Here is a 6,167-nt window from a genome sequence, read left to right as displayed (position 1 = left end):
TCATCAAGGTGGGGTTCTGTGACGCCTTTGTCTGGTCATTGTACACAAACGAAGTACGCAAAGTTGGAGCTATGGCGAACTTTAATCTAAACAAAACCCAAAGTCTAAACGACGCCTAAGGGCTGTATATATGGAGGAAGAGGGGGGAATTTCGTGGCCCTTGGAGGAGGGGTCCGAAACCAACCCTAACTCTTGTTTCCCCACACACACGGACTCTAAAAACAGCCTATACTTAAGTATTTTGAAAATACATGGGCCTGGCCCAATAATAAGGTGACACAGCACCTAGAATAGCCTCTAGATGAAATTTATGAAGTGGCATCTGGTATATTTCATCCAAGGCTTCATGCACTCCTTATGGTGGCTTCAAAGTCCTGAAATCATCACTTGTAACTCCGTTCTTGATCCCCTTGCGCATGCCATCATCTCCATGCTTGGTCTTGCTACAATGTTCATCCCTCTTATCCATGCCAGGCCCGTCATTTGTAAGCAAAAAAATGTATCCAATTTAGGCAACATCATATTCTCATGAACATTAGAATCATTACCAAGAAACGAAAGTACCTGATAATTTAATTGGCGTGCGCGAGCTCTAGTAATTGGTCCAGTATGTATAGCAGCAGGGGCTGTGGGTGTAACAATGGTATTGATGTCCTCATCATCCCCCCTTCTTGAAATGAAGTCGTCCTCGACGGAAGCTCATCTTCCTCACCCAAATAAGGCTTCAAATCTGCAATGTTAAAAGTGGGACTAACCCCAAAATCTACAGGAAGCTCAAGTTTATATGCATTATCATTTTTTTGCTCTAACACCTTAAAAGGACCATCAGCACGTGGCATTAGCTATGATTTGCGCAATTTAGGAAATCTATCCTTACGCAAATGTAACCAAACAAGATCTCCAGGTGCAAACACAACATGTTTTCTACCCTTATCTTCAACAAGTTTATATTTAGCATTCGTACGCTCAATGTTTTCCTTAGTTAACTCATGCATTTTTAAAATCAATTCAGCACATTCTTTAGCATCAAAATTAACCTTCTACGAAGAAGGAAGAGGCAACAAATCAATAGGTGCACGAGGTAGGAAACCATACACAATTTCAAAAGGGCACATCTTAGTAGTAGAATGCAATGAACTATTATAAGCAAATTCAATATGAGGCAAGCATTCTTCCCACATTTTTTTATTATTCTTCAAAACATCCCTAAGCATAGTAGACAATGTTCAATTGACTACTTCAGTTTGTCCATCAGTTTGGGGGTGACAAGTACTACTAAAAAGTTGTTTAGTCCCCAACTTAGCCCATAAACATCTCCAAAAGTGGCTAAGAAATTTAGTATCACGATATGAAACAATAGTATTTGGCACACCATGTAAGCGAATAATTTCACGAAAGAACAAATCAACAACACTAACAGCATCATCGCTTTTATGAGATGGTATAAAGTGTGCCATTTTCGATAACCTATCCACGACAACAAATATGCTATCCCTCCCCTTCTTTGTTCGAGGTAAACCTAAAACAAAGTCCATAGATATATCCTCCTAAGGAACACCAGGTACATGCAAAGGCATATATAAACCATGAGGATTTAGTCGTGACTTAGCTTTTTGACATGTAGTGCAGCGAGCAACAAAACGCTCAACATTCCGTCTCATCTTTGGCCAAAATAAATGTGTAGAAAGTATGTCCTCTGTCTTCTTCACGCCAAAGTGTCCCATTAATCCTCCTCCATGAGCCTCCTGCAACAACAAATGACGAACAGAGCTAGCTAGAATGCATAGCTTGTTAGCACGAAACACAAATCCATCATTAATGACGAACTTGTTCCACGTTCTTCCTTCTTTACAATTCTGCATTACTTCTTTAAAATCAGCATCATGTACATATTGATCTTTGATGGTCTCCAAACCAAATATTTTGAAGTCAAGTTGTGAAAGCATAGTATAGCGACGAGACAAGGCATCAGCAATAACATTTTCTTTACCCTTCTTGTGTTTAATGACATAAGGGAAAGTCTCAATGAATTCAACCCATTTAGCATGCCTACGATTTAGTTTAGCTTGACTTTTAATATGTTTCAAAGATTCATAATCAGAATGTATAACAAATTCTTTGGGCCATAAATAATGTTGCCATGTTTCTGTAGTCCGAACAAGAGCATATAATTCTTTATCATAAGTAGAATAATTCAGACTAGGCCCACTCAATTTTTCATAAAAGTATGCAACAAGTTTGCCATCTTGTAATAACACTCCTCCTAATCCAATTCCACTAGCATCACATTCAAGCTCAAAAGTCTTATTAAAATCAGGAAGTTGGAGTAAAGGAGCATGTGTTAAATTATCTTTCAATACCATGAAGGCTTCTTCCTGTGCGGTACCACAAACAAAAGGCACATCCTTCTTTGTAAGCTCATTGAGAGGTGCGGCAATGGTGCAGAAATATCTCACAAAACGCCTATCGAATCCAGCGAGGCCAAGAAAACTCCTCACTTGTGTGACCGTTTTGGCCTGCGGCCAACTCTCAATAGCTTCAATCTTGGCTTTATCAACTTCAATTCCCTGGGTTGTAACAACATAGCCAAGAAAAGATACTTGGTCGGTGCAGAAGGTGCACTTCCCAAGGTTACCAAAGAAACGTGCATCACGTAGAGCAATAAAAACAACACGTAAATGTTCCAAATGTTCCTCCAAAGATCTGCTATAAATCAGTTTATCATCAAAATAGACTACCACAAATTGTAACACCCACGATGCGACTATATCTCCCATGTGTCGGAGCATGACTTAGAGGCATAACCGCATAGTAGGCATGTCGCAAGAGGGGTAATATTTACACATCCCATGTACTGAATAAGAGAGGGATAAAGAGTTGGCTTACAATCGCCACTTCACACAATACATAAATATAGCATTACATCATCCAGAATACAATCAAGGTTCGACTACGGAAGCAAATAAAGAAAGACAACCCCAAATGCTACATCCCCGATCGCCCCAACTGGGATCCTCTACTGATCATCCGAAAAGGAAACATAGTAACGTCCTTAATCCTCGTCGAACTCCCACTTGAGTTCGGCCGCGTCCCCTGCACTGGCATCATCGGCACCTGCATCTAGTTTTTGGAAGTAATATGTGAGTCACGGGGACTCAGCAATCTCACACCCTCGCGATCAAGACTATTTAAGCTTAAGGGTAGGAAAGGGGTAGTGAGGTGGAGCTGCAGCAAGCACTAGAATATATGGTGGCTAACTTACGCAAATGAGAGCAAGAAGAGGAGCAAAGCACGGTCGAGAAGCTATAATGATCAAGAAGTGATCCTAAAGCTACTTACGTTCAAGCATACACGAGACTGTGTTCTCTTCCCGGACTCCGCCGAAAAGAGACCATCACGGCTACACACGTTGTTGATTCATTTTAAATAAGTTAAGTGCCAGGTTCTCTACAACCGGATATTAACAAATACCCATCTGCCCATAACCGCGGGCACGGCTTTCGAAAGTTCAAAACCCTGCAGGGGTGTCCCAACTTAGCCCATCACAAGCTCTCACGGTCAATGAAGGATATTCCTTCTAGCGGGAAGACCTGATCAGTCTCGGAATCCCGGTTACAAGACAATTCGACAATGGTAAAACAAGACCAGCAAAGCCGCCGAATGTGCCGACAAATCCCTATAGGAGTCGCACGTATCTCGTTCTCAGGGCACACCGGATAGGTCAAGCTATGAGTAAAACCAACCCTCAAGTTGCCTCGAGGTGGCCCCGCAGGTTGCCCGTTTTGGACCAACACTCAAAGGAGCACTGGCCCCGGGGGGGGGGGGTAAAATAAAGATGACCCTTGAGTCTGCAGAACCCAAGGGAAGGTATATGGTGGTAGGTAGACAAATGGTAAAACCAAGGTTGGGCCTTGCTGGAGGTGTTTTATTCAAAGTGAACTGTCAAGGTGTTCCCATAACACCCAACTGCGTAAGGAACGCGAAATCAAGGAACATAACACCGGTATGACGGAAACTAGGGCGGCAAGAGTGGAACAAAACACCAGGCATAAGGCCGAGCCTTCCACCATTTACCAAGTATATAGGTGCATTAAAGTAAACAAGATATAATAATGATATCCCAACAATAATCATGTTCCAACAAGGAACAAACACCATCTTCACCTGCAACTAGCAACGCTATAAGAGGGACTGAGCAAAGCGGTAACATAGCCAAACAACGATTTGCGGGGAAAGGTGGGTTATAGGCTTGACATGGCAATATGGGAGGCATGATAAATCAAGTGGTAGGTATCGCGACATAGCAAAAGAGCGAGCAACTAGCAAGCAAAGATAGAAGTGATTTCGAGGGTATGGTCATCTTGCCTGCAAAGTTCTCCGAGTTGACGAAAGCCGGATCCTCATAAGCGTACTCAACAGGTTCCTCGATCATGAACTCGTCTCCCGGCTCTACCCAAAGCAAGAACAGAAACAAAAGGACCAACAATCAATCACTGTGCAATGCGCAAGCAACATGATGCAAAACATGGCATGGCATGCGGGATGTGATATGGAATGCATATGCGTGCTTCCGAAAGGAAAGATTGAACCAAGCATCAACTTGGCATACCAAGTTTGCCGCTGGAAAGATGAGTTGATTTCGGTCGAAATCAATATAAAGATCACCGAACTCGGATGCACGGTTGCAAATGCCAAGCAAAACAAGAATGACACAATTGTGCGATTAACAACACGATGCCATCTAGAATGCAACAAGAAACTAAGCTACTACACTCCAACATAGCAACAAAGCACATGGCAGTGATCTACTCAAGATGCTTGACAAAAGATGAACACTAAGCTACGGCTAAATGACACAATAGCAGGTTCAAACAAGCATGGCAAAAGTGCAAAAGATATCAGCATCTCAGAGTTGGCGAAAATCACAACATGCCAGGAATTAACATCAGGAAGCAATGTTTAGAGCAAGATAACAACATGCTACAGGAATAGGACATAACAAACCAAGGCATGGAATGAATCTACTCAAAGCATAGAACAAAAGTCCCTTACTGACCAAAAGCCAAAAAGGATCAGAAAATATGATGGCACCCATGTAAACATAGCAAGTTTCGTTAACAGATTCAGACTTAGCAGAAAGCTGGACATGGCAAAAACAGAGTTACGAAGGCCTCTTTGCGAGCTCGATTCACTCACCACACGATATTGCATGACAAGATAAGCATAGCATCAGCAAGAAGGCATGTTCATGAAGCTAACCATGACAAGAACAATCTCATAGCATGCATCGATCAACTAGAACAACCTTGGCAAAATTGATTAACACGTAAACAATCTGCCAGGAACATTTTATAGCAAAAGTAGAGCAAGATTGAGTCATGCTAGGGCACTCCATAAATGCAAACAGGGGCATGGATGGATATAGCAGAACCATATGCCCAAATCATCCTTACTGAACATACTCAAAAGAAGCATGGATCTCACTGTAGCAGCATGAATACATGGCCTAAAAATAATAGTAGGGAATGACAGTGAAATTTTAAGTCCCTGAAATCAGCAATATTACGAGAGCTACTTTTCAGGCATGTGCTAGTCACCACAAAGATCACAAAAATACATGTCATACACCCCTGCAAAGATGGCATGGCATAGCCCAAAACACATGTAGATCTCAAGTCCATATGCAGCACACAATAAATGTAGCAAAAATGACAAATGCTCATACTCTGCTAAGAAACAGGAACTAAAATTTTATAGCACTCTTGCATCAACGATTTGGGCATCAAGATGGACTCAAATAAGCCGGTCACAATGGAACAAAATGAAGATCACATCCAGATGAACATTTTGATATATCACACGCGCAAAACGGAGCTACGGATGAGAAGTTATGGCAGGTATAACAGAGCTAGAAAATATAGCAGAGAAGGGAATTAGTGAAGAAAATGAAGTCAACCATAGATCTAGGGTTCGTCGGGTGCGCGAATCCTGAGGTTCACCGGAGTGGTACTCGCCGGAGATCATGCGGGGGGGGGGGGAGGTAGATCCGTGGCGGATCCGGCCGGATCTCGCTGGATCCGGGCGCGGATCCTGAGGTGGCAGCGCCGGGCGGTGAGGCGGCGCTCGGCGAGGCGAGGCGCTGGCGGCGACCGGTGGCCGGCGGTGGC

This window comes from Triticum aestivum, chromosome 7A (genome assembly GCF_018294505.1).
Source record: "Triticum aestivum cultivar Chinese Spring chromosome 7A, IWGSC CS RefSeq v2.1, whole genome shotgun sequence".
Lineage (NCBI taxonomy): Eukaryota > Viridiplantae > Streptophyta > Magnoliopsida > Poales > Poaceae > Triticum > Triticum aestivum.
Note: the sequence above shows the minus strand (reverse complement) of the source record.